General features: G+C 41.1%; 1 protein-coding gene across 1 annotated transcript in view; it reads left to right on the plus strand.

Annotated features, from left to right (window-relative positions):
* The first annotated feature begins 7776 nt into the window (after positions 1–7776).
* LOC143793869 (chemerin-like receptor 1) overlaps positions 7777–27661 on the plus strand; it is a 129727-nt gene continuing 109842 nt past the window's right edge. The window contains exon 1 of the mRNA XM_077280820.1: positions 7777–7892. The gene's annotated coding sequence lies outside the window, so the exon portion shown is untranslated. The remainder of the gene's footprint in view (positions 7893–27661) is intronic.

Genomic DNA, 27661 nt, shown 5'->3' on the forward strand with positions numbered 1-27661 from the left:
CTATTACTGGGGAGGTCGGATCCCCTGCTTTGATGTGGGCTCCGGCACTGAGCCGACCTCAAAGCCGGGACATGTCAGCTGACATGTGCCTGCAATTCACCTGCCGCTATTAACTAGTTAAATGCAGCTGTAAAATGCTGACAGCGGCATTTAACCGGTGCTTCCAGCCATAGGGCCGGAAATGAGCGCATTGCCGACCCCCGTCACATGATCGGGGGGTCAGCGATGCATCTACATAGTAACCATAGAGGTCCTTGAGACCTCTATGGTTGCTTATGCCAGATTGCTTTGAGCGCCACCCTGTGGTCGGCGCTCATAGCAATGCAGGAATTCAGCTACATTGGAGCGATCTGATGATCGCTCCCATGTAGCTGAGCCGATCGAGTTGTGCCAGCTTCTAGTCCACCATGGAGGCTATTGAAGCATGGCAAAAGTAAAAAAAAAGTTTGAAAAAATATGAAAAAAAAAAAAATATAAAAGTGTAAATCCCCCTTTCGCCCCATTCAAAATAAAACAATAAAAAAAATCAAACCTACACATATATGGTATTGCCGCATTCAGAATCGCTCGATCTATCAATAAAAAAAGGATTAACCTGATCGCTAAACAGCGTAGTGAGAAAAAAATTTGAAACGCCAGAATTACATTTTTTTGGTCACCGCGACATTGCATTAAAATGCAATAACGGGCGATCAAAAGAACATATCTGCACCAAATTGGTATCATTAAAAAATCAGCTCGGCATGCAAGAAATAAGCCCTCACCTGACCCAAGATCATGAAAAATTGAGACGCTATGGGTATTGGAAAATTGCACAATTTTTTTTTTTTTAGCAAAGTTTGGAATTTTTTTTACCACTTAGATAAAACGAAATCAAAACATGTTTGGTGTCTATGAACTCGAAATGACCTGTAGAATCAAAATGGCAGGTCAGGTTTAGCATTTAGTGAACCTAGCAAAAAAGCCAAACAAAAAACAAGTGTGGGATTGCACTTTTTTTGCAATTTCACCGCACTTGGAATTTTTTTCCCGTTTTCTAGTGCATGACATGCTAAAACCAATGTTGTTGTTCAAAAGTGCAACTTGTCCCGCAAAAACAAGCCCTCACATGGCCATATAGATGGAAAAATAAAAAAGTTATGGCTATGGGAAGGAGGGGAGTGAAAAACGAGAACTCAAAAACAGAAAAGGGCTAGGTTGTGAAGGGGTTAATTATTTAAAAATCATACAATGTGATTTTCTGCTTTTTATGTTTAGATTTTGTCTCTCACAGTTGAAGTGTGCCTACGATAAAAATTGCAGACCTCTCCATTCTTTGTAGGTGGGGAAACGTGCAAAATCGACAGTGTATCAAATACTTATATGCAAATTGCCTCTTCTGGGAAAAAGTTTGCATATTTAAATTCCCAGAGGAGCATTGCACGGCGAATAAGCCTCCTTACCTTGACAAGCCAGCTGGTATGTCACTCTCCATAAGGAGAAACGTTACCCCTTAGACCTCAAATACTTATTTAATACTTATTATTTAATGACCCCCTATGTCATAAAGGGGTTAAAAGCCTCAGGGGTCATACTTCTAAACCTACTACACTGCATGCAGAATTATTAGGCAAGTTGTATTTTAGAGGATTATTTTTATTATTGATCAACAACTATGTTCTCAATCAACCCAAAAGACTCATAAATATCAAAGCTTAATATTTTTGGAAGTTGGAGTGGGTTTTTTTTTTATTTGGCTACCTTAGGAGGATATCTGTTTGTGCAGGTAACTATTATTGTGTAGAATTATTAGGCAACTTAATAAAAACCAAATATAATTCCATCTCACTTGTTTATTTTCACCAGGTAAACCAATATCACTGCACAAAATTTAGAAATAAACATTTCTGACATGCAAAAACAAACAAAAAAAAATAGTGACCAATATAGCCACCTTTCTTTATGATGACACCAAACACACTTCCATCCATAGATTCTGTCAGTTGCTTGATCTGTTTAGGATCAACATTGCATGCAGTAGCCACCACAGCCTCCCAGACACTGATCCGTGAGGTGGACTGTTTTCCCTCCCTGTAGATCTCACATTTTATGAGGGACCACAAGTTCTCTATCTGGCTCAGATCAGGTGAACAAGGGGGCCATGTCATTATTATTTCTTCTTTGAGACCTCTACTGGCCAGCCACGCTGTGGAGTAGTTGGAGGAATGTGATGGAGCATTGTCCTGCATGAAAATCATGTTTTTCTTGAACGATACCAACTTCTTCCTGTACCTCTGCTTGAAGAAGTTGTCTTCCAGAAACTGGCAGTAGGTCTGCGAGTTGAGCTTCACTCCATCCTCAACCCGAAAAGGTCCCACAAGTTCCTCTTTGATGATACCAGCCCATACCAGTACCCCACCTCCACCTTGCTGGCGTCTGAGTCGGAGTGGAGCTCTCTGCCCTTTACTGATCCAGCCTGTAATAATTATAGGGGATAACTCAGGAGACTCTTTGCGTGGAACAAGACAACTACAGGACACAGTTTTATAAGTGGTAAAGTCTATATTATCACACGGTGATTCAAACAGGTGCAGAGAGAAACTCAAGTCCACAACACTTAGTGTAAATATTAAACGTAGCTTAGCAGTCTATAGGAAACTTCAGAGGAAAATGCACTCAAGCAGAAAGTCTATGAAGCACAATTATTCTTGAGGATACTTGACACGAATAAATCCTTGTCTTAGTCCAAACACAGATAGAAAAGCTTATAAGGCAGTTCAAATCATATCTTAGCTCAACCAGGGAGGCATGGTTAATAGTCTCAGGTTTTTGCAGAGCAGAAACAGCTTACATGTCCAGCAAATTAGATGGAAGTAAACACGAGCAGCAGATGAAGGAGGATTACTGGAAACTGGTGTATGCAGCAGGAACTCAGAGCAGAGTAGCAGGATCACCACACAGCTTCACAGGAGCAGGTATATAGCCAGGGAGTAATCAGAGGTCAGGAGCTGGATGCAAGGCAGAATACTCTAGCACAGACTGAAGGCTGGGGTGGAGTTATATAGCAGGAAGACACAGTGCACATGAGACCAAAGACGCCATCTTTGAAAAGGGCAGTACTGCACAAAAGGTAAAAAATGTTCAGAGTCCTGACACAGCCTCTGGCCCATCCATCTGCCCCATCAAATGTCATTTGCCATGAATCGCTTGATTGTTCGGTGATCACGCTTCAAAAGTTTGGCAATTTTAACACTGCTGCATCCTTCTGCAAGATATCTCACAATTTTGGACTTTTCAGAGCCCGTCAAATCTCTCTTCTGACCCATTTTGCCAAAGGAAAGAAAGTTGCCTAATAATTAAGCACACCTTATATAGGGTTTTGATGTCATTAGACAACACCCCTCCTGATTACAGAGATGCACATCACCTGATTTACTTAATTGGTAGTTGGCTCTCAAGCCTGAACAGCTTGGAGTAGGACAACATGTATAAAAAGTATCCTGTGATCAAAATACAACTTGCCTAATAATTCTGCACGCAGTGTATGTAATGCTACATACTTCAGGAAATTGTCTTTTGGCTAGATAACATGATCTTTATCTCATGATCCTTGATACAATCAGTGGTTTACTCAGGTTTTGGTGTTAAAGGCCCCGTCTCACATAGCGAGATCGCTAGCGAGATCGCTGCTGAGTCACAAGTTTTGTGACGCAACAGCGACCTCCATAGCGATCTCGCTATGTGTGACACGTACCAGCGATCAGGCCCCTGCTGCGAGATCGCTGGTCGTGTCGGAATGGCCTGGACCTTTTTTCGGTCGTTGAGGTCCCGCTGACATCGCTGAATCGGTGTGTGTGACACCGATCCAGCGATGTCTTCACTGGTAACCAGGGTAAACATCGGGTTACTAAGCGCAGGGCCGCGCTTAGTAACCCGATGTTTACCCTGGTTACCAGCGTAAATGTAAAAAAAAAAACAAACAGTACATACTCGCCTTCTGATGTCCGTCAGGTCCCTTGCCGTCTGCTTCCTGCTCTCACTGACTCCCGGCCGTACAGTGAGAAGTGAGAGCACAGCAGTGACGTCACCGCTGCGCTCTGCTCTCACTGTACGGCCGGATCTCAGTCAGAGCAGGAAGCAGACGGCAAGGGACCTGGACACCGAAAGGCGAGTATGTAGTGTTTGTTTTTTTTGGTAACCAGGGTAAACATCGGGTTACTAAGCGCGGCCCTGCGCTTAGTAACCCGATGTTTACCCTGGTTACCCGGGTGCTGCAGGGGGACTTCGGCATCGTTGAAGACAGTTTCAACAATGCCGAAGTCGTTCCCCTGATCGTTGGTCGCTGGGGAGAGCGGTCTGTGTGACAGCTCCCCAGCGACCACACAGCGACTTACCAACGATCACGGCCAGGTCGTATCGCTGGTCGTGATCGTTGGTAAATCGCTTAGTGAGACGGGGCCTTTATATGTTTTGTTTATCTTCACACTTCATCACATAGATATGGGTCTGCTAAACAGGAACTGCACTTCACTAGAAATAAATGATCATTTTACAGTTACTTAAGAAGTCTTCTTGGCAACAAATAATTTTAGAAACAAAGTATTTTGTTTTTTAACTGCACTAGCCAATTATATTCTACTAGATGATTTTCTTATGGGTTTCCTTTATGCTATTACAAAGGATAGTCTGTGGATTACACATGTTCTGACACCTTGGGAATATTGAGATGTACACTACACATGCATCTGTCAAGGGTGTGGAAAGAGAACAGCTTGGGAACTGGCAAACATCTTGGAATTAAAATGCGAATGAAAAGTGTTCCGGAGTGCACAAAGTAACAGCTGGATGCAACCCGTGTTATGGTTTATCACTCTGCTCTGTCACATGTTACAAATATGGTGCTTTTTATACACTTAGAAAATATTACTTTACAATATTCCTCTGTGTGGGAACACATAGCATTGCTTTCAGGGGCTTCTCCGGGACACATCAAAAGGTAAGCAAATAGGCGAGTATTCTACCAAATGGCTGTTCACCTGTCTACAGCATATATATTACTCGAGAACCAAAAACCTACCCCTGCTTGTCTTATCTAGCAGAATAAACTACGAAACCACCTCACTAGTGCTCTACTAGATTTCTATGAGACTGGAAAATGATAAAATCACAGAAAATGGAAAACATATTATTTATTTTTGTCTCCGCAATATTATTGGGCTGACCTGCACAGGAATGATGTTTTAAGACTTCTATTGGTAAATTTCCTATATGATAATGCTGGCTGAATTCTTGCATTCTGCATCTTTAATGTTATATTTTGGAAAACATACAAATATATTACAGAATATTTATACAAAATATATATTACGGGATATATATAGGGATATATATGCAGAATTGCTAATTTGGACATTATTTCATATTGTTAATTATGGGAGAATCACACCATGTGATCGCCATGGTCAGCTGATAAAATGTGAATCCTCCTTATTTTGCAGTGCCTCCGCAGGACAGACATGGTATTGCATGGCAACCCTGAAATGATAGAGCTCGACATATCCGAGTAGGGGAATTTAATATAGGCTTTCTGAATAAGACAACCTTTTTAACCATGTAGACTAGCTTTCTTCCTCATTGACGGTAATGTAGTAGGCTTACCTGCAGTTCTGAAAACACATTGTAATATCATTGTTCTGTGCAGAATGTAAATCTGTTCTATTAGTATGAATTATGCTTCATGAAACAATTGCTCTCTATGTAGACAATGTAGGCAATGCTTTATTTTATTTTTATCTTCTGCAGAGGTACCAATATTGTTCTTATTACCTTTGATGTGTTACTGTATTTACTGCTACCGGTAACTGGTGTCTGAAGAGTTAAATATGCCTTCTTCTAAAACGCTGTAAAAGAGATCTTGTCATTGAAGAAAGGAGCGCTGAGAATAATGTTCGCCCACCTTTTCTGGGAAATCTTCCAGGTTTTCAGACACTAATTAACCCTGTTCACTGCTGGAACAACGTGAACTAACGTGGGTAAAAGGTCACTAGTCACAAAACCATGCATGACCAAAAAGGTTTAAGGGTTGCTAAGTAAAATAAATGTATCTGGACCACTAATAAGTCGAGCTTGGCTACAGTAATTATCATACTCTACTGTGTCTTTTACTTTTTTCCGTAAATAAAGTTATAATAATGAGATATTGCGTTACATTACAAATTAAAAATCATAGTGATTTATATAAATTATATGGAAATGTGCACATGTGTTTGTACAAAATAAGGAAAACCATTAGCATTTTCTACTGAAAGAGGTTATCCGTACCTCTCACTTTCACATCGAGCCGGTGAAAGATGCTCCTGATATTGTATCAATAGTCAATGGTCATGCATCCCATTCTAATTATAAGGTGAGGGGCACAATACTTGCACCCGACAATCCCTGGCAGGAAGCTGTCAGCGCCACATCGGCAGTGTCTCTCAATGCAGGAGGGAAAACTACTTTAACTGGTAACAAAGGCCTGCTAACCTGCTGGACCTTACAGCATCTACTTTGCTTCATGACTTGTAGCTAAGTAATTGCATATTACTGAAAGGGTTATTCCCACAATCACATTATTTTTCACAAAACAAAGTAAATGCATACTTATTCTTAATATACAGTGCAACGAAAAAACATTTCTTGCACCTTTGTGTCCAATTTAATTTTTGTCTGCCCCAATGTGCTCCCAGCTTTTTATGTATTTATACTGTTAAAACCTAATTTTTCAGCTGCACCTTGCTTCTTCTTCATGCTGCAGAGCCCTCCCTCTCCTGTGGGCTCCTGGCTAAGCCAGTTATCATTCAGCTGATCTCTTATGTGTCAGCACAGGCAACAAACACAGTTCAGTTCTGCCTAGTTATTATAAGTCCCATTGTAAAGGGGTGCTGGAAAATTGAGCTCTGTTAGAACCAGCTAACAATGATGTAAAACTATATAGGCAGCTATAGTGGAGAAGATTGATTGGACAGTGTACGGTATAGTACCATACCAGGAGCATAGAATGCATTATAAATATAAAATACACTCTATAGGTGAGATAGAGCAAGAGCAGAATGATGCTGGCAGAAAGCCTGCTGAGAGAGATTCCACTGTGCATGATCAACCAGGAGTGCCAGGACTGCAGCAGGATGCTTCCAGTGGCAATAGGAAGGTAAATAGTGCATTGAGGGTCATCTTTTGGGGGGTATGAGATATGTGTACAATGTGACAGACTTAAAAAGGAAATAATCCTATTGTTTATGTATATGTACAATTCTGGAAGCCTCACCACCAGCAGAGTTACTGTAATCTGGTTTTGTATTTGGTGACATTTTATTTTGTATTGTTTTTAAGCCTTTTTGGGGCACACTGATGAAAACGGCTAATTCTTTTTATATTTTTTTAAAGGGAATCTTTCACCAGTTTTTTGCTTCCTCATCTGAGAGCAGTATAATATAGGAAAAGAGACCGTAATTCTAATGAAGTATCACTTAGTTTACTGTATACAGCAGTTGTGATGTGACGCCCCAGGGTCCTGGTTGTCGCAGTGGCATTGCTTTCCTCACGGGGAGAGTGATGTCAAACTTGGAAGCGATGAAGATTCCTTTTAACAAGTAATTAGCATATACAACACCGTTCTGACTTCAGGCCAGAAGGGGGAGCTCTACACCCGACTTAAGGGAAGCTGTGCTCTCTGTTTGGGAGGAGGAGTTAGCTGCTAGGCAGTTGCTAGGCAGTTGGAAAGATTAGACAGTTGGTGCCAGACAGCAGATGGGAGCAGACTGAGGCAGAAGGATGGGTGAGGGGCCTTACAGCCTGAGGTGCTGTAGCTCCTTGATAGCGAAATACAGAAGGAAGAACAGCCTTTAGCTAACATGTCGGAGAGCGAAGCACAGGTGAGGACATCAGGGGGAGAACAGCAATGAATAGACTGTCTCCCTGGCAAAGCGCAGACACCGGTAGCCAAAGACTGAGGCTTTTGTGGGACTCTGTGGGATAGCAGAAACTGGCAGGACAGCTGGATTATACATCACCTGTTCGCCCTAACACCCAGGAGGCACAGTGACACATAGAGGCGGGGTCGTGATAGAGGCCCTGTAAAAAGGCTCGAGTCACCTGTCATATGGGTTTGTGTCCCACTTCAACAAAGGACAGAGATAACTGAGAGGATCTTGCTACAAAGCCATAGGCAGTAAGGGACTATAACAACACAGCGCTAGAAGGAAGGTTGATAAAGCTGAACTCTGAACTCACTTCCAAGCCAGCCAGACCCTGCCTGTACCTGTGATCTGGTGCCCTGGACTGTGGCTACCTGCTACCATCAGTAAACCAGGTAAAAAGACTGCACAACTGCGTCCTTCAGTCTTTACTGCACCACTCACCATCCTCCATCTATTCACCAGGAGCCCTGGGGACCTACTTCACCTGTGGGAAGTTATACCATCTGGCTGCCATAACATCACCTTAGAGGACCCCTTTAAGCAGTGTTGGTCATCCCTGACCGAATACAACAGGTGGCTTCACAAACTATTTCTACAAATCCTTTTAAAGACTATCCCTTTAACATGGGCGCCAAGGGCCACGGACCAGGTCACCGCCGCTGTAACAAGTCCCTTTAAGTACCGGACCTGGTACCGAGTACCCAATGGCCCTGATGGGCGACTCAGTGACACAATCAGAGTTTATAGATGTAGCATGTAACAGAGCTCACAAAGCTGCCCCCGCCCACGCCAGGCTCTTTATGTACATTGTCTATTGACAGTAATCTGTTTATCAGTGGAGGGGGCGTGGTTGAACCAGGGCTCACATGAGCTGTAGTCCAGGCAGTGATAATCTCCTGGTAATAAAACATTCATTGTATAGAAACAACACACACAGCCCAATAAGTAACACATTGCTGAAATCTGTGTCTCAGCTCGTACCTCATGCTGTCCTCAGAATACATAGGAAAAACTTGCTGACAGGTTACCTAATTAAACTTTGTATTTACATTTGTTGCAGTCATTAGTCCACATGAACATGGTTCATGACCATTCAATCATATAATACAATGCAATATTTATGGACTAGTAAGCATAACGCCCAAACCCATAACCCCATCAGGGGAGTGGGCAACACTCCATATATCTACTATATCACATCAAGACCACAGATGAATGTTATCGTGGTCCAAGAAGTGTCATACAGATAATTTAAAATACTTTTATTTTTGTAAACAGTTTAAAATATATATATATAAAAACAAATACAAAGATGCCTCATGAAACAACCTATTGCGGTCAGCACGAGCAAAATATTCATAAATATCAATAGGGAGCAAACTGGGAATGTAACAGATTGCCGTACGAATCAAATCATATACTGCCTTTTAAATTTTACCACTGCCTTAGTCAAATGCATACACACCCAATTGGGTTGTGTTAATATCGGATCATTACCGGGCTATTATATTCAATGGCGAGCCGAGGGTGAGGCTAGAATATACATCGCATGCTAAATGTCTCTTCCCCGTTCCATCTACCTGGACATGGTGAGCGGTGTGCCCCGGACCCTACACATATTACCTGTTCAATGCTTCCCGTTACACGTGCCAAGCCAAATGGCGTGCTGTATCCGCAAACCCCGACGCGCGTTTCGCGTTAAGCTTCTTCCTGGGGGTGTGTCTAAGTCGATGAGTCGTACAAGTTTTATGTGGTCAATATCCAATCCAAGTTAGTGGGGCGGGGACTTGTTTGTAAACGTCACCCCATATCGGCCCATTTATTCTAACTCCTGCACGCTGCCATAAAGTTGTGACCATCCTTTACCCCATAACATGATAAACATCACATATATCAGCGCTGAGTTTACGAGTTGTATATTGAAAGATAGTAAGATCTCTAGCTAAATCCATTGAAACGGCCGAAACAGGGGCGGAGCCATTTATACGTCATTTAACTAACGCCCACCAAGCCAAAAGATAATGGTATTGGTGGAAATCCAAGCTCACTTCTCAGAATGTACGGAGTGCCGGACAAGGAGCTGAGGTGAATACTTCTATTATGTAATTCATATATATGCCCGTGAACAAAAAAGTGAAGCGACCATAGAGATATTGGTCATAAATTACCGGATAGACCCAAAAGTGATAAAGAAAATCAATATTAAAAAACTAATACAAATAAATGTGATTATTTGAACACTTGATAGTGTACAAAGAGAAAAAGTGAAAAGAGTGATTAATAAAGTGAAGGCCGAGTGCCTGCATATGCATTCGGCTACCATATAAGTGAATTAAGTTATTGTGGGCTTCATTAGTGGCAGGTTTAAACTGAGGTGGAGTTACGGGTGACATCTACCCCCCCTGCAGTAGGGGGCAAAGTCCACCTCAAACACCAACCATCGAGATCCCACCAGACGTGTCCCTTAAAAATATTATTATTTGAATATAGTGCATAAATACTTTAATAATAAAGAGTGAAACACACCGGTGAAGTGATAATGAAAAACATATATATTTAATACCTATAATTTAATAAGTATAATAACAGCATGTTTTTATAGCATGGCTAATCTGTGCCCAGAATTGTAAAGCGGTTTCGGTCCGACACAATAGATCAGCCTAATGTATCTCTATCCGTATTACTATCAGTAATCTCAAACTTCAAATATACTTTAAAATTTTAAAATTTTAAATAACTCAATCCATATTTTGATAATATTTATCCTATATATTAAAATTCCTATTGTCTCGCTTTCACATAAATATGTGTCCTGAGCATAGAATCATGGTGGGGACTAATCACAATAAAAGGCATGATAATATCACATGCAACACCTATGCTTATAAAAGGAACCCACTCGAATGAAGCAAAAGATCTGAAAAACAACAACATCTTCACAAAAAAAGAATTGCGAATGCTACTCTAATATAATTGGGTTCCTGTTAACTGACTTATTTGGGTGTCTTAGGAGCTAGGGCATTTCCCATATATCGAGTAGATGGTAATTTGAAAACCATAATCCGTGATAAATGCTGTCCATATATATAATCACACTAATAAGGGTTTTTCATGCTTCAGCTGGATGATATCTGGACATACGCCGCCCAGAGTAGATGCCGTCTACTCGATATATGGGAAATGCCGGACAATTACAACTTTTTTATTAGACGGACTTCTCTAGGAGTGGAGATGGTATGTTATACCTGGACTCTGCACCTCATGAATTTGATATGTGGACCCATGTAGGAGCAGAGAAGATGTTCTTTTGGACATTTGAACTATAATAACGAAGATATTGCAAGGGAAAGATACCCGGATAAGAGTCTTCGTCTTTAGTTGGGATATGAGGTTGTATATTAAGGGTTTTTCCTGTAATGGGATGTAAGTGGTGGGGTTATGCCAACTACCAATTTTCACCGGGACATTATTTCTAGCTCCTAAGACACCCAAATAAGTCAGTTAACAGGAACCCAATTATATTAGAGTAGCATTCGCAATTCTTTTTTTGTGAAGATGTTGTTGTTTTTCAGATCTTTTGCTTCATTCGAGTGGGTTCCTTTTATAAGCATAGGTGTTGCATGTGATATTATCATGCCTTTTATTGTGATTAGTCCCCACCATGATTCTATGCTCAGGACACATATTTATGTGAAAGCGAGACAATAGGAATTTTAATATATAGGATAAATATTATCAAAATATGGATTGAGTTATTTAAAATTTTAAAATTTTAAAGTATATTTGAAGTTTGAGATTACTGATAGTAATACGGATAGAGATACATTAGGCTGATCTATTGTGTCGGACCGAAACCGCTTTACAATTCTGGGCACAGATTAGCCATGCTATAAAAACATGCTGTTATTATACTTATTAAATTATAGGTATTAAATATATATGTTTTTCATTATCACTTCACCGGTGTGTTTCACTCTTTATTATTAAAGTATTTATGCACTATATTCAAATAATAATATTTTTAAGGGACACGTCTGGTGGGATCTCGATGGTTGGTGTTTGAGGTGGACTTTGCCCCCTACTGCAGGGGGGGTAGATGTCACCCGTAACTCCACCTCAGTTTAAACCTGCCACTAATGAAGCCCACAATAACTTAATTCACTTATATGGTAGCCGAATGCATATGCAGGCACTCGGCCTTCACTTTATTAATCACTCTTTTCACTTTTTCTCTTTGTACACTATCAAGTGTTCAAATAATCACATTTATTTGTATTAGTTTTTTAATATTGATTTTCTTTATCACTTTTGGGTCTATCCGGTAATTTATGACCAATATCTCTATGGTCGCTTCACTTTTTTGTTCACGGGCATATATATGAATTACATAATAGAAGTATTCACCTCAGCTCCTTGTCCGGCACTCCGTACATTCTGAGAAGTGAGCTTGGATTTCCACCAATACCATTATCTTTTGGCTTGGTGGGCGTTAGTTAAATGACGTATAAATGGCTCCGCCCCTGTTTCGGCCGTTTCAATGGATTTAGCTAGAGATCTTACTATCTTTCAATATACAACTCGTAAACTCAGCGCTGATATATGTGATGTTTATCATGTTATGGGGTAAAGGATGGTCACAACTTTATGGCAGCGTGCAGGAGTTAGAATAAATGGGCCGATATGGGGTGACGTTTACAAACAAGTCCCCGCCCCACTAACTTGGATTGGATATTGACCACATAAAACTTGTACGACTCATCGACTTAGACACACCCCCAGGAAGAAGCTTAACGCGAAACGCGCGTCGGGGTTTGCGGATACAGCACGCCATTTGGCTTGGCACGTGTAACGGGAAGCATTGAACAGGTAATATGTGTAGGGTCCGGGGCACACCGCTCACCATGTCCAGGTAGATGGAACGGGGAAGAGACATTTAGCATGCGATGTATATTCTAGCCTCACCCTCGGCTCGCCATTGAATATAATAGCCCGGTAATGATCCGATATTAACACAACCCAATTGGGTGTGTATGCATTTGACTAAGGCAGTGGTAAAATTTAAAAGGCAGTATATGATTTGATTCGTACGGCAATCTGTTACATTCCCAGTTTGCTCCCTATTGATATTTATGAATATTTTGCTCGTGCTGACCGCAATAGGTTGTTTCATGAGGCATCTTTGTATTTGTTTTTATATATATATATTTTAAACTGTTTACAAAAATAAAAGTATTTTAAATTATCTGTATGACACTTCTTGGACCACGATAACATTCATCTGTGGTCTTGATGTGATATAATATTTATGGACTGCACACTGAGTGTTTTAATTATTAAACTAACAGGATTCTTACTTGGGTCCAATAGTACTGTAGAACTAAAATAGCTGGATTATTAGGCCCCCTCTGCCATGACAATGCATCCTCACATGCACAGTTGCATCATGAGGGGAGTTTTATGGACTCATTGAGGATTCCTCTTTCCTTCATCTAACCAGTAAGCTGTGATGGTCTCTATAGACCACATTGCATCCAAGAGGTTAACAAATTTGTGTTCCTACTGATCCTTGCTGTTTCAGCTGGTACGTGGCTATTCATGTCAGCCTGACTTCAACCACTGATTAAAAGAATACAAAGACAGTTCTTGAAAAAACAGCATGATGTATATATTTGTCTAAAAAAGAGAATTAAATCATACTCATGATAGATATATACATCATGGAGCAGGAAGAGATTCTAGTCACAACTGGTTTCATTATTGAAGGGTTAAATATCTAGCTCTATCTATACAGATATATCTTTATTGCATTCTCTTTCCATCTTCAGCACACATATTTAACTTGTTATCTATCTATATTGTCAGGTACAATTTTACTATACCCATAATGTAGAATTAATGTCACATACATAGTCATTTTTATTTTAAATACATAAAACAGTGTAGTTGAGTGGAAAATGTTATACTGTATGCTAAAAATAATACAATGAAAAATCTGCTCATCCATAATCTGTTTTGAAAGATGTAGTCAAATAATATATATAATTTTGCAGGAATAAAAATTTTGTTAATCTGTGAACAAATTTACTGAGACTTTAAACTCAATACTTGATAAAGACCAATTGTGGTCGAAACGTCATATCATGGTGAAATAAAGGCTTTTTTCTTTTTCATCACCTGGACTGGATGCTGTTCCTTTCTATTGTTTTGCACTCAATGGGAACAAAACTTTCAATTGACATTTTAGAATGAGCTATCATGTGACTGTGCACGAGGAATAACACTATCCTTGGCCATTATATGACTTTTATCCTGCATTTTTTATCAGTTTACCCCTCTGAAGGCTCTATCTAAATTTGCAAATGACTCTGAACTGGTGGGAGGAGACTGGGTACCATGATGTCACGCCCAGAGCACTTCACATCTTATTTGCATGTGAGTTAAAACATTAATGGATAGCAGATATTAAAGTTTCAATGGATATACAGGGTGGGCCATTTATATGGATACACCTGGGTGGGCCATTTATAAAGTTGGATCCAAAATGGCTGACTACAAAATGTCGGCCATGGTCACCACCCATCTTGAAAAGTTTTCCACCTCCCATATACTAATGTGCCACATACAGGAAGTTGATATCACCGACCATTCTCATTTTATTTAGGTGTATCCATATACATGGCCCACCCTGTGCTTTTCAAAGACCTGCAAGTGCATATATGTGGTTTGCTGGATTGATCTTGATTCCTGTATTTTGCAAGTCACCTTTAGGCCTCCATTGCTCAAATCATCACTAGAAGAAAGACAAGGAATTTTGGTACTAAGCCAGCTACTCTACTTTACTAAATTTAGAATCTTTTAAGCCTGGATTGAAATTGTGTTCAATAAATTTTCTGAAGTATCGTATCAGCTGGAGAATGCTGTGGGATTTTGGAATCTAATAGGTGACTATAATAAGTCATCACTGGCACCCCACGACATAAAGCCAAGGGAAGTACAATTTGGAAAGTGCAATGCTCTTGAGCTATACAGCCTGAACTCCGAAATGAAAAATTATAGAAAATGTTATCTCAAACCAGGGCCAATATATATTTAATGTTACCTGTATTGGAATTAGTTCTGTCTACATCTAAGGTGAGAGAAGGGCTAAGGTTATGTGCACAGGCAGTTTTTTATTAGTATTTTTAGCAGATCCACCTAAAATAATTGCTTGATGAATGGCCTGAGAGGCGCTTCCTTATGCTAATTAAGGGGGGTAACATTTTTTGCAGAAATATAGCACTTGTAGTCAAAACAAGCCATCTGTGCTACAAGCAGGTTTTTTTAAAAGAGCTGAAAATAATCATTTCTTGGTTATGTTCTCCGTTTGACAGTGATGTTTATTTGGTTTATTTACAAGAGGAAGTTACTTTCAGATTTTTGGCCTCAAAGTTCTGCCTATCTCCAAAGCAAACACGAGTACAGAAATGTTATAGTTTATCATGAAAATACTGCTCTCGAATATAATATATTTTTCCAAATGACTAAATGTGTAGTAAATTGTAGTTTATTAATATCTAGATCTCTGTACTCACTGAATAAACACCACAAAAATAAAGCTTGGAAATTAGCTTTATTTGTCCTGACCTCCCCGTTTCTCCTCATTCAAATTTTGATTAGAACTATGGTGAAGTATATGCCCTGCTGCTCTATTTAATATATATAGGGCTGATAAAAAAGCAAAGTGCTATTCTCAACCAGTGTCGGCATCAGCACCCAGCGCAACCAGGCAAGTGCTGGGGCCTTGAGCATTCAGGGGAGCCCACTCGCCGTCGGGGACACTGGCACGCTATGTTGGCCCGGTGCCTGTGCCAGCGCCCGTGAGTGGGCTCCCCGCTTGCGCTTGGCTGTGGTACTTGCAATACTCACCTCACCTGTTCCACCACTGCGGCGTCTTCCGTCTTCTGACTGTGATGTTCATGTTAGAGGGCGTGATGACATCACATCTGTGCGCCCTCTGCCTGAACAGTCACAGTGCAGAGAGCCGAAACACAGAGATGTTGCGGAGTTCGGAACAGAGCAGCAGCCAGGGAGGAGAGGTGAGTATTTAATTTTTTTTATGTTTGGAGCAATATATATTGCAATTATATATAGAGCATCTTATGAAGGCAATTATATATGGAGCAGTATATGGGGCCAATTATATATATGGTGCATTCAACACCCCCTCCTCCCTTGGAATTTTTTGTGTCTCGCTACCTCACAACCTGGAATTTCATTGTTTTTTTGAGGGTATGCATTATTTAATGTAAAATACATGCCTACAATTGTGATCATTTTGTTTTCTTTTTTGTGAAGCAAGTAAGAAATAGGAAAAAATAATTGAAAACTTCTGTGTACATAACTATTTACCTTCCTATAGTCAGTAGTACTTTGTATAGCCTCATTTTGGGTCAAGTACATCTGCAAGTCGCTTTGGATGCAGTAAGCCTCTATGATTTTTCCAAATCTTGCCACTGGGATTTTTGCTCATTCCTCAAGGCAAAACTACTCCAGCTCATTCAAGTTAGATGGTTTCCTTTGGTGAGCAGAAATCTTCAAGCCTGACTACAAATTCTTAATTAATAATAATAATAATTTTATTTATACAGCGCCAAAATATTCTGCAGCGCTTTACAATTATAGAGGAGATTTGTACAGACAATAGACATAACAACATAAATAATAATCACAGTTCAAAACAGATACCAAGAGGAGTGAGGGCCCTGCTCGCAAGCTTACAAACTACAAGGAAAAAGGAGAGACATGAGAGGTGGATGGTAACAATTGGATTAAGGTTTGACTTTTGTCAAGGCCATTCTAAAACATTTACATGTTTACTCTTAAACCACTTGAATGTTCCTTTAGCAGTATGCTTCGGGTTATTTTCTTGTTGGAAGGTGATCCTCTGTCCCAGTCTCAAATCACTGATAGACTGAAACAGATTTTATTCAAGAATATCGCTGTATTTCACACCATCTATCTTCCCCTTTACTCGAACCATTTTCCCTTTCTATGCTACCTGAACCCAAACCCAAACCTGGACCCCATTCAGTTAAATGGGGGGCCAAAATATCCGTTATTTGCCACAATGTCATCTTCACGACAGCGCGGCAAACACAGGCTCTGAGAGAGGGCAGAGAGCTGCGGTTCCCATGCTGTCAGATGACAGCGTGAGGCAGCAGTTGTGACCGGAAGTAAAAAGGTTACCTCCGGTCACATGCATTGGCTGATGAGAGAGTGCAACTCTTATTTAGAGTACAACTCTAAATAAATAAATACCAAATTATATGAGGTCTTTTCTATTTTTGAAAACCAGTACAGGCAAAACTGACAACTGGGGCCCGCAACCCTCAGCTGTCAGCTATATCATGGCTTGTTATCTACATTCCATTTTTTTCCCATTATTCAAATAAATAATAAGAAAAACAGCGTGGGGTACCCCCATTTTGACAACCAGCCAAGGTAAAGCAGATAGCTGGGGGCTGGTATTCTCGGGCTTGTATCTGGCCATGGATATTGGCCTTTCCAGCCTAAAAACAGCACCTGCAGCCATACTAGAAAAGTCATATCTATTAGATGCCCAATTTTAGTGCTTTCCCGGGTCTTCAAATTGCCCTGGTGCTGTGGCAAATGAGGTAATAGTTGGAGGTTGATGTCAGCTGTTTTATCAAAGGCACAGGTTTATTTTTTACGCCCTCACATCAGAAAGTCATATCACACAAAAAAAGTTAATAAATAACATTTCTCACATGTCTGCTTTGCATCAGCACAATTTTTGAAAAAATTTTTTTTTGTTCTTCAGAAGTTATAAGGGTTAAAAGTTGACCAGCGATTACTTGTTTTTACAACTAATTAAGAAAAAAACATTTTTTAGGGACCACCTCACATTTGAAGTGACTTTGAGGGGCCTATATGACAGAAAATGCCCCAAAAGGATACAGTTCAAAAAACTTCACCCCTCAAAGTACTCAAAGTTACATTTATGAAGCTTATTAACCCTTCAGGTGCTTCACAGGATTTTTTTGAATGTGGGAAAAAGTGAACATTAAACATTTTTTCACAAAAATATTGCTTCTTTACTTTTACTACAATTTTTTTTTTATTTTGACAAAGGTAACAGGAAAAATTGATGCCAAAAGTTGTTGTGCAATTTCTCCTGAGTGTGCAGATACACAATATGTGGAGGAAAACAACTGTTTTGGTGCACGGCGTAGGGCTTGGAAAGGAAGGAGCACCATTTGACTTTTTGAATGTAAAATTTGCTGGAATAATTAGTGGATGACATGTCGCATTTGGAGAGCCCCTGATGTGCTTAAGCAGTGGAAACTCCCCAAAAATGACACCATTTTGGAAACTAGACCCCTTTGGGAACTTATCTAGATGTGTATTGAACACATTTAACCCCCAGGTTCTTGTTCTTCATAGAAGTTTATAACGTTAAGCCGTAAAAATAAAAAAATCACGTTTTTCTCGTAAAAATATTTTTTAGCTCCAAATTTCATATTTTCACAAGGGTAACAGGAGAAAATGGACCCATGAGTTCACCGTTACCCCATATATTATTGAAAACTACTTTTAAGGCATAGTGCAAAGCTCAAAAGGGAAGAAACACCATATTACAGTGCAGATTTTGCAGCACTTGTTTGAGGGTGCCATGTTACATTCGCAGAGCCCCTGAGGTGCCAACACAGCAGAACCCCCCATAAGTGACCCCATTTTACAAACTAAACCTCTCAATGAATTCATCTAGGGGTGCAGTGATTATATTGACACCACAGGTATGTCACAGACTTTTAGACCAGTAAATCAGTGACGATAAAAAAATTACATTTACCACCAAGATTTTGTGTTAGCCCCAAGTAATACATTTTCATACTGTGAAATGGTTAAAAATGGCACCAAAATTTGCCCCACAATTTCTACTGAACGTGGAAATACTCCATATGTAGCTGTACAGTACTACTTAGTCATACAGAGAGACTCGGGAGGGATGGAAAGCTATTTGCCTCCTGGAATGCCGATTTTCCTAGAATAGTTTGCGGATTCCATATATAAAAAACCCCCGAAGTGCTAGAAAAGCAGAATTTCCCCTCAAGTGACCCCATTTTGGAAATTATAACCCTTTGGGAATTTATCTACAGATGTAGTTACAATTTTAACTCCATGGGTGTTTTCCAGAAACAAGCAGCAGTAGTTGTTGCTGAGTTAAAATTGCCAACTGCCGTTGTAGTGACCATTACATTATGCCCAGCTCATGCTTCTGGAGACGTGCACCTGTAAGCTAAGTGGGCTCTCATCACTACAGAAATGCCAAACATGTGGGCGCTAAATTTGATTTAGGCACACTGGGGCTCAGAAGGGAAGGGGGGCATTTGGATTTGGAAGCAGAGAATTTGCTGAATTTCTTTTGGGGGGTTAGGAGCCATTTTGCATTTCCAGAGCCATTTTGCTACCAGTAATGTGGAAGCATCTATATTTCCATTAACAGAAGACAGATGTGAGTAAGGGCTTGCTTTTTTGCGGATTGAGTTGAAGCTTTTATTGGGAACATTTTTAATTTTTAATAGCATTTATGATCACATTTATCCGGCGTTCTACACTGAACATACAGTGGGGCAAAAAAGTATTTAGTCAGTCAGCAATAGTGCAAGTTCCACCACCTAAAAAGATGAGAGGCGTCTGTAATTTACATCATAGGTAGACCTCAACTATGGGAGACAAACTGAGTAAAAAAAATCCAGAAAATCACATTGTCTGTTTTTTTAACATTTAATTTGCATATTATAGTGGAAAATAAGTATTTGGTCAGAAACAAACAATCCAGATTTCTGGCTCTCACAGACCTGTAACTTCTTCTTTAAGAGTCTCCTCTTTCCTCCCCTCATTACCTGTAGTAATGGCACCTGTTTAAACTTGTTATCAGTATAAAAAGACACCTGTGCACACCCTCAAACAGTCTGACTCCAAACTCCACTATGGTGAAGACCAAAGAGCTGTCAAAGGACACCAGAAACAAAATTGTAGCCCTGCACCAGGCTGGGAAGACTGAATCTGCAATAGCCAACCAGCTTGGAGTGAAGAAATCAACAGTGGGAGCAATAATTAGAAAATGGAAGACATACAAGACCACTGATAATGTCCCTCGATCTGGGGCTCCACGCAAAATCCCACCCCGTGGGGTCAGAATGATCACAAGAACGGTGAGCAAAAATCCCAGAACCACGCGGGGGGACCTAGTGAATGAACTGCAGAGAGCTGGGACCAATGTAACAAGGCCTACCATAAGTAACACACTACGCCACCATGGACTCAGATCCTGCAGTGCCAGACGTGTCCCACTGCTTAAGCCAGTACATGTCCGGGCCCATCTGAAGTTTGCTAGAGAGCATTTGGATGATCCAGAGGAGTTTTGGGAGAATGTCCTATGGTCTGATGAAACCAAACTGGAACTTTTTGGTAGAAACACAACTTGTCGTGTTTGGAGGAAAAAGAATACTGAGTTGCATCCATCAAACACCATACCTACTGTAAAGCATGGTGGTGGAAACATCATGCTTTGGGGCTGTTTCTCTGCAAAGGGGCCAGGACGACTGATCCGGGTACATGAAAGAATGAATGGGGCCATGTATCGTGAGATTTTGAGTGCAAACCTCCTTCCATCAGCAAGGGCATTGAAGATGAAATGTGGCTGGGTCTTTCAACATGACAATGATCCAAAGCACACCGCCACGGCAACGAAGGAGTGGCTTCGTAAGAAGCATTTCAAGGTCCTGGAGTGGCCTAGCCAGTCTCCAGATCTCAACCCTATAGAAAACCTTTGGAGGGAGTTGAAAGTCCGTGTTGCCAAGCAAAAAGCCCAAAACATCACTGCTCTAGAGGAGATCTGCATGGAGGAATGGGCCAACATACCAACAACAGTGTGTGGCAACCTTGTGAAGACTTACAGAAAACGTTTGACCTCTGTCATTGCCAACAAAGGATATTTTACAAAGTATTGAGATGAAATTTTGTTTCTGACCAAATACTTATTTTCCACCATAATATGCAAATTAAATGTTAAAAAAACAGACAATGTGATTTTCTGGATTTTTTTTACTCACTTTGTCTCCCATAGTTGAGGTCTACCTATGATGTAAATTACAGACGCCTCTCATCTTTTTAAGTGGTGGAACTTGCACTATTGCTGACTGACTAAATACTTTTTTGCCCCACTGTACATCGGGGTTTCCATCTAAATGTCCGAAACACATGACAGATGAAACCCTGAAGGTTCTATTCACTGTAATGAGTCAGCAGAGTTACTCTTGACTCTGTCTGGCCTCTGTTCAGTGGTGTCCTTCTTTTCAGAAGTGCACAAAACTGTTGCTGATGACACTTTTATGCAATTTTAAAAAGACAGACACCACCGGATAACAGGTCCTATGGTGTCCACAGTGCCTCTGTCTGCCTTATTATAAGGGAATCTTCTGTCGGGGGTTCCATTTGAATCACATATTTCAGAGATTTCCACGGAAACCCCGGTGTAAGCGCTAAGCGCAGAGCACAGCATAAATGTGCGCCGAGCCTTACTGCAATCTTTGGGAGGCAGAGTGAAAAATCAACAGCATGTGAATAATTCTTTTTATTTATTTTTTACACTGCTCCTCATGTGGTATAAATAATTAGGCGACTTTATTCTTTGGGTCGGTGCAATTACAGCGATACAATATTTATATCGTGTTTTCAAGTTTGGCTGCTGTCACACACTAAAACATGCTTTTTATTTTGAAAACTAGTTTTTGCATCACCATATTTTGAGAACTATAATTTTTCCATATTTTGTCTTACAGAGTCATGTTATGGCTTGTTTTTTGCAAGACAAGTTGACGTTTTTATTGGTACCATTTTCCGGCACATTTCATTTTTTGATTGCTTTCTATTCCAATTTTTGGGAGACAGAATGAACAAAAACCAGCAATTCAGCAATTGCTTTTAGAGATTTTTTTTTATACCTTTCCGCATGTGATAAAATTGGTGAGGCAGCTTTATTCTTCGGGTCAGTACAATTACAGTGATACCCAATTTATATAGGTTTTTTTTGCTTTGCGCTTTTACACTATAAAAACATTTTACAGAAAAAATAATTATTTTTGCATCGCTTTATTTTGAGAGCTATATTTTATCTTTCTGCTGATAGATCTGTATGTGGCTTGCTTTCGCAGGATAAGATTATGCTTTCAGTGGTACTATTTTTATTTACATTCGTCTTTTTGATCGTGTTTTATTGCACCTTTTGTTCGGGGGTATGATGATAAAACTGTTTTTTGCCTCGTTTTTTTTTCTTTTTTTTTACGGTGTTCACTGAAGGGGTCAACTAGTGGGACAGTTTTATAGAGTTTTTCTTTATGGAGAAGGCAATACCAAATAAGTGTACTTTTATTGTTTACTTTTTTATTTACATAAATAAATGCATTTATTGGAAAAATATTTGTTTCTTTTTATAATTTATTTGGGGATTTAAAAAAAAAAAAAAAATTGTACACATTTTAATATTTTTTCCACTTTTTTACATTGTCCCAGTATGATACATTACTGAATATCTTCAGATTGGTGATCTGATTTTCTGCAATGCATCTGTGGAGCAACAGAGCAGTGTCTAACAGGCGGGGAAGGAGGTGTCTCGGGTCATGCTCTGAGCAGGCACTGATACGCCGCATTCCCTGAAGGACTCGGGGTCGGTCGGTCGGGGTCTCCATGGAGACCATCAGGACAACGCGATCGCATTCTCTGAGCTATTCTCCTCTATGTCGCTGTCACTACTGACAGCGGCATCTGAGGGGTTAAATGCCTATGATCGGTGCTAGCACCGATTGTGGGCATTGCTGCGAGGTGTCAGCTCTCACATAGAGCTTACACACACACCCAATCGCCATGGTGCTCAGCGTAAGACAGTGCGATCATGCCGCCATACATGTACTGCTGTTTGCAGGAACTGTTGTGGATTCTGTTTTTGGGCTCCCTCTGGTGGTTACGGCTGGTACTGGGTGACTTTGGTGGGTTGCGGTCTCTGGTTTCCACCTGTCCATCAGAGGCTGGGTGTTTCCTATTTAACCTGGCTTTCCTGTCATTCCCTTGCCGGCTATCAATGTACTCAGATGTGCTCAGTTTGGTTCCTTACTACCTGCTCCCAGATCTCTCAGGATAAGCTAAGTTCTGTTTTTCAGTTGTTTGGTTGTTTTGTCCAGCTTGCTAATTATGACTCTATGCTAGCTGGTGGCTCTAGTGGGCTGAGGTTCTCCCCATGTGCCATGAGTTGGCACATGGGTTCTTGTAATCTCAGGATGGTTTTTGATTAGGGTTTTTTGCTGACCGCTCAGACCCCTTTTGTATCATTCTGCTTTCTACTTATAGCGGGCCTCATTTTGCTAAATCTGTTTTCATCTCTATGTGCGTGCCTTCCTCTCATTTCACCGTCAATACATGTGGGGGGCAACTATACCTTTTGGGGTTCATTCCTCTGGAGGCAAGCTAGGTCTTTATTTCCTCTGCAGTGCTAGTTAGCTCTTAGGCTGGCGAGAGACGTCTAGAATCAACGTAGGCACGCTCCCTGGCTATTTCTAGTTGTGTTTGTCAGGAGTAGGGCAGCGGTCAGCCCAGGTTCCATCACCCTAGAGCTCGTCAGTTATTTATGTTATTTTTACTTGTCCAGTGCGATCCCCAGCCATTGGGATCCATGACAGTATAGCCGGCCCACAAAGTGTTAATTGTTTGGGCTGAAGCAGGAGAAAAAGAAGTGTTTAAGGGAAATTTTTTTTTTTTTTTTTTTTTCCCCTCAGAGTTTTGCTGCCAAGCCCTTAATTGCTGTCTAGCTGCTTCTTACCTCCTCTTAACCCTTGAATGGCTCTGACCTTAGCTGTTTAACATGGATGTCCAGAGTTTGGCTTCCAGCTTGAGTAATCTTGCTGCAAAAGTTCAAAACATACAGGATTTTGTTGTTCACACTCCCATGTCTGAACCTAGAATTCCTATTCCAGAGTTTTTTTCTGGAGATAGATCTACCTTCCTGAATTTCAGGAACAATTGCAAATTGTTTCTTTCTTTGAAATCTCGCTCCTCTGGAGACCCTGCTCAGCAGGTTAAGATTGTAATATCTTTCCTGCGGGGCGACCCTCAGAATTGGGCATTTGCATTGGCACCAGGGGATCCTGCATTGCTCAGTGTGGATGCGTTTTTTCTGGCACTGGGATTGCTCTATGAGGAACCTAACCTGGAGATTCAGGCTGAAAAGGCTTTATTAGCCCTCTCTCAGGGGCATGATGAAGCGGAAGTATATTGTCAAAAATTTCGGAAATGGTCGGTGCTTACTCAGTGGAATGAGTGCGCCCTGGCTGCAAACTTCAGAGATGGTCTTTCTGAGGCCATTAAGGATATTATGGTGGGGTTCCCTGCGCCTACAGGTCTGAATGAGTCTATGGCTATGGCCATTCAGATTGATCGGCGTTTACGGGAGCGCAAACCTGTGCACCAGTTGGCGGTGTCTTCTGAACAGGCACCTGAGACTATGCAATGTGATAGAATTCAGTCCAGAAGTGAACGGCAAAATTATAGGCGGAAAAATGGATTGTGTTTTTATTGTGGTGATTCAGCTCATGTTATATCAGCATGCTCTAAACGCACAAAAAAGTTGATAAATCTTTTGCCATTAGTACTCTGCAGTCTAAGTTCATTTTGTCTGTAACTCTGATTTGTTCACTGTCTTCCATTTCCGTCGATGCCTATGTGGATTCGGGCGCTGCCCTGAGTCTTATGGATTGGTCATTTGCCAAACGCTGCGGTTTTAGTCTGGAGCCTCTGGAAGTTCCTATTCCTTTGAAGGGAATTGACTCTACACCATTGGCTATGAATAAACCGCAGTACTGGACACAAGTGACCATGCGCATGACTCCCGTTCATCAGGAGGTGATTCGCTTCCTTGTACTGTATAATTTACATGATGTACTAGTGCTTGGTCTGCCATGGTTACAAACTCATAATCCTGTCCTGGATTGGAAAACAATGTCTGTGTTAAGCTGGGGATGTCAGGGGGTTCATGATGATGCACCTCTGATTTCAATCGCTTCATCTACTCCTTTTGAGGTCCCTGCGTTTTTGTCTGACTATCGGGATGTTTTTGAGGAGCCTAAGCTCAATTAGCTCCCTCCTCATAGGGATTGTGACTGTGCTATAGAATTAATTCCTGGCAGTAAGTTCCCTAAGGGTCGTTTATTTAATCTGTCAGTGCCAGAGCATACTGCTATGCGGAATTATATTAAGGAGTCCTTGGAAAAGGGACATATTCGTCCATCTTCGTCCCCTCTGGGAGCAGGGTTTTTTTTCGTGGCAAAAAAAGATGGTTCCCTGAGGCCTTGTATAGATTATCGCCTTCTGAATAAGATTACAGTCAAATATCAGTATCCATTGCCATTATTGACTGATTTGTTTGCTCGCATTAAGGGGGCTAGGTGGTTCACTAAGATAGATCTTCGCGGTGCGTATAATCTTGTGCGGATAAAACAGGGTGATGAGTGGAAAACCGCATTTAATACGCCTGAGGGCCATTTTGAGTATTTGGTAATGCCTTTTGGACTTTCTAATGCTCCTTCAGTTTTTCAGTCCTTTATGCACAATATTTTCCGTGAATATCTGGATAAGTTTATGATTGTGTATTTGGATGATATTTTGGTGTTTTCTGATGACTGGGAGTCTCATGTTCTACAGGTCAGGAAGGTGTTTCAAGTCCTGCGGGCCAATTCTCTGTTTGTGAAGGGCTCAAAATGTCTCTTCGGAGTTCAGAAAATTTCTTTTTTGGGGTACATTTTTTCTCCTTCTACTATTGAGATGGATCCCGTCAAGGTTCAGGCGATTTGTAACTGGACACAACCTACATCTGTTAAGAGTCTTCAGAAGTTCTTGGGTTTTGCTAATTTTTATCGTCGGTTCATTACTAATTTTTCCAGTGTTGTTAAACCTTTGACTGATTTGACTAAAAAGGGTGCTGATGTTGCTAATTGGTCTCCTACGGCTGTGGAGGCCTTTCAGGAACTTAAGCGCCGGTTTTCTTCTGCTCCTGTGTTATGTCGACCAGATGTTTCACTTCCTTTTCAGGTTGAGGTTGATGCTTCCGAGATTGGAGCGGGGGCGGTTTTGTCACAGAGAAGTTCCAATGGCTCGGTGATGAAGCCATGTGCGTTCTTTTCTAGAAAATTCTCGCCCGCCGAGCGCAATTATGATGTGGGTAATCAGGAGCTTTTGGCCATGAAGTGGGCATTTGAGGAGTGGCGTCATTGGCTTGAGGGTGCTAGACATCGTGTGGTGGTCTTGACTGATCACAAAAATCTGATTTACCTTGAGTCTGCCAGGCGTCTGAATCCTAGACAGGCTCGTTGGTCGTTGTTTTTTTCTCGTTTCAATTTTGTGGTTTCATACCTGCCAGGTTCAAAGAATGTGAAGGCAGATGCTCTTTCCAGGAGTTTTGTGCCTGACTCTCCTGGAGACTCTGGGCCTACTGGTATCCTTAGGGATGGGGTAATATTGTCCGCCGTCTCCCCAGACTTGCGACGTGCATTGCAGGAGTTTCAGGCGGATAAACCTGATCGTTGTCCACCAGAAAGACTGTTTGTTCCGGATGATTGGACCAGTAGAGTCATCTCCGAGGTCCATTCTTCTGTGTTGGCTGGTCATCCTGGAATATTTGGTACTAGAGACTTGGTGGCCAGGTCTTTTTGGTGGCCTTCCTTGTCAAGGGATGTGCGCACCTTTGTGCAGTCTTGTGAAGTGTGTGCTCGGGCTAAGCCTTGCTGTTCTCGGGCCAGTGGGTTGTTGTTATCCTTGCCTATCCCGAAGAGGCCTTGGACGCACATTTCCATGGATTTTATTTCAGATCTCCCTGTCTCACAGAAAATGTCCGTTATCTGGGTTGTGTGTGACTGCTTTTCTAAGATGGTTCATTTGGTACCCTTGCCTAAGTTGCCTTCCTCCTCTGAGTTGGTCCCTTTATTTTTTCAGAACGTGGTTCGTTTGCATGGGATTCCGGAGAATATCGTTTCTGACAGGGGATCCCAGTTTGTGTCTAGATTTTGGCGGACGTTTTGTGCTAAGATGGGCATTGATTTGTCTTTCTCGTCTGCATTCCATCCTCAGACGAATGGCCAGACGGAGCGAACTAATCAGACCTTGGAAACTTATTTGAGGTGTTTTGTTTCTGCTGATCAAGATGACTGGGTTGCCTTTTTGCCACTGGCCGAATTTGCCCTTAATAATCGGGCTAGTTCTGCTACTTTGGTCTCTCCTTTCTTTTGTAATTCGGGGTTTCATCCTCGTTTTTCCTCTGGTCAGGTGGAGCCTTCGGATTGTCCTGGAGTGGACGTGGTGGTGGACAGGCTACATCAGATTTGGAATCAGGTGGTGGACAATTTGAAGTTGTCTCAGGAGAAGACTCAGCAGTTTGCTAATAGCCATCGCCGCGTGGGGCCCCGACTTCTTGTTGGGGACTTGGTGTGGTTGTCTTCTCGTTTTGTCCCTATGAAGGTCTCTTCTCCTAAGTTCAAGCCTCGGTTCATCGGTCCTTATAAGATCTTGGAGATTCTTAACCCTGTGTCTTTTCGTTTGGATCTCCCAGCATCGTTTGCTATTCATAATGTGTTCCATCGGTCGTTATTGCGGAGGTATGAGGTGCCCGTTGTTCCTTC

This window comes from Ranitomeya variabilis, chromosome 1, assembly GCF_051348905.1.
Source record: "Ranitomeya variabilis isolate aRanVar5 chromosome 1, aRanVar5.hap1, whole genome shotgun sequence".
Classification (NCBI taxonomy): Eukaryota; Metazoa; Chordata; class Amphibia; order Anura; family Dendrobatidae; genus Ranitomeya; species Ranitomeya variabilis.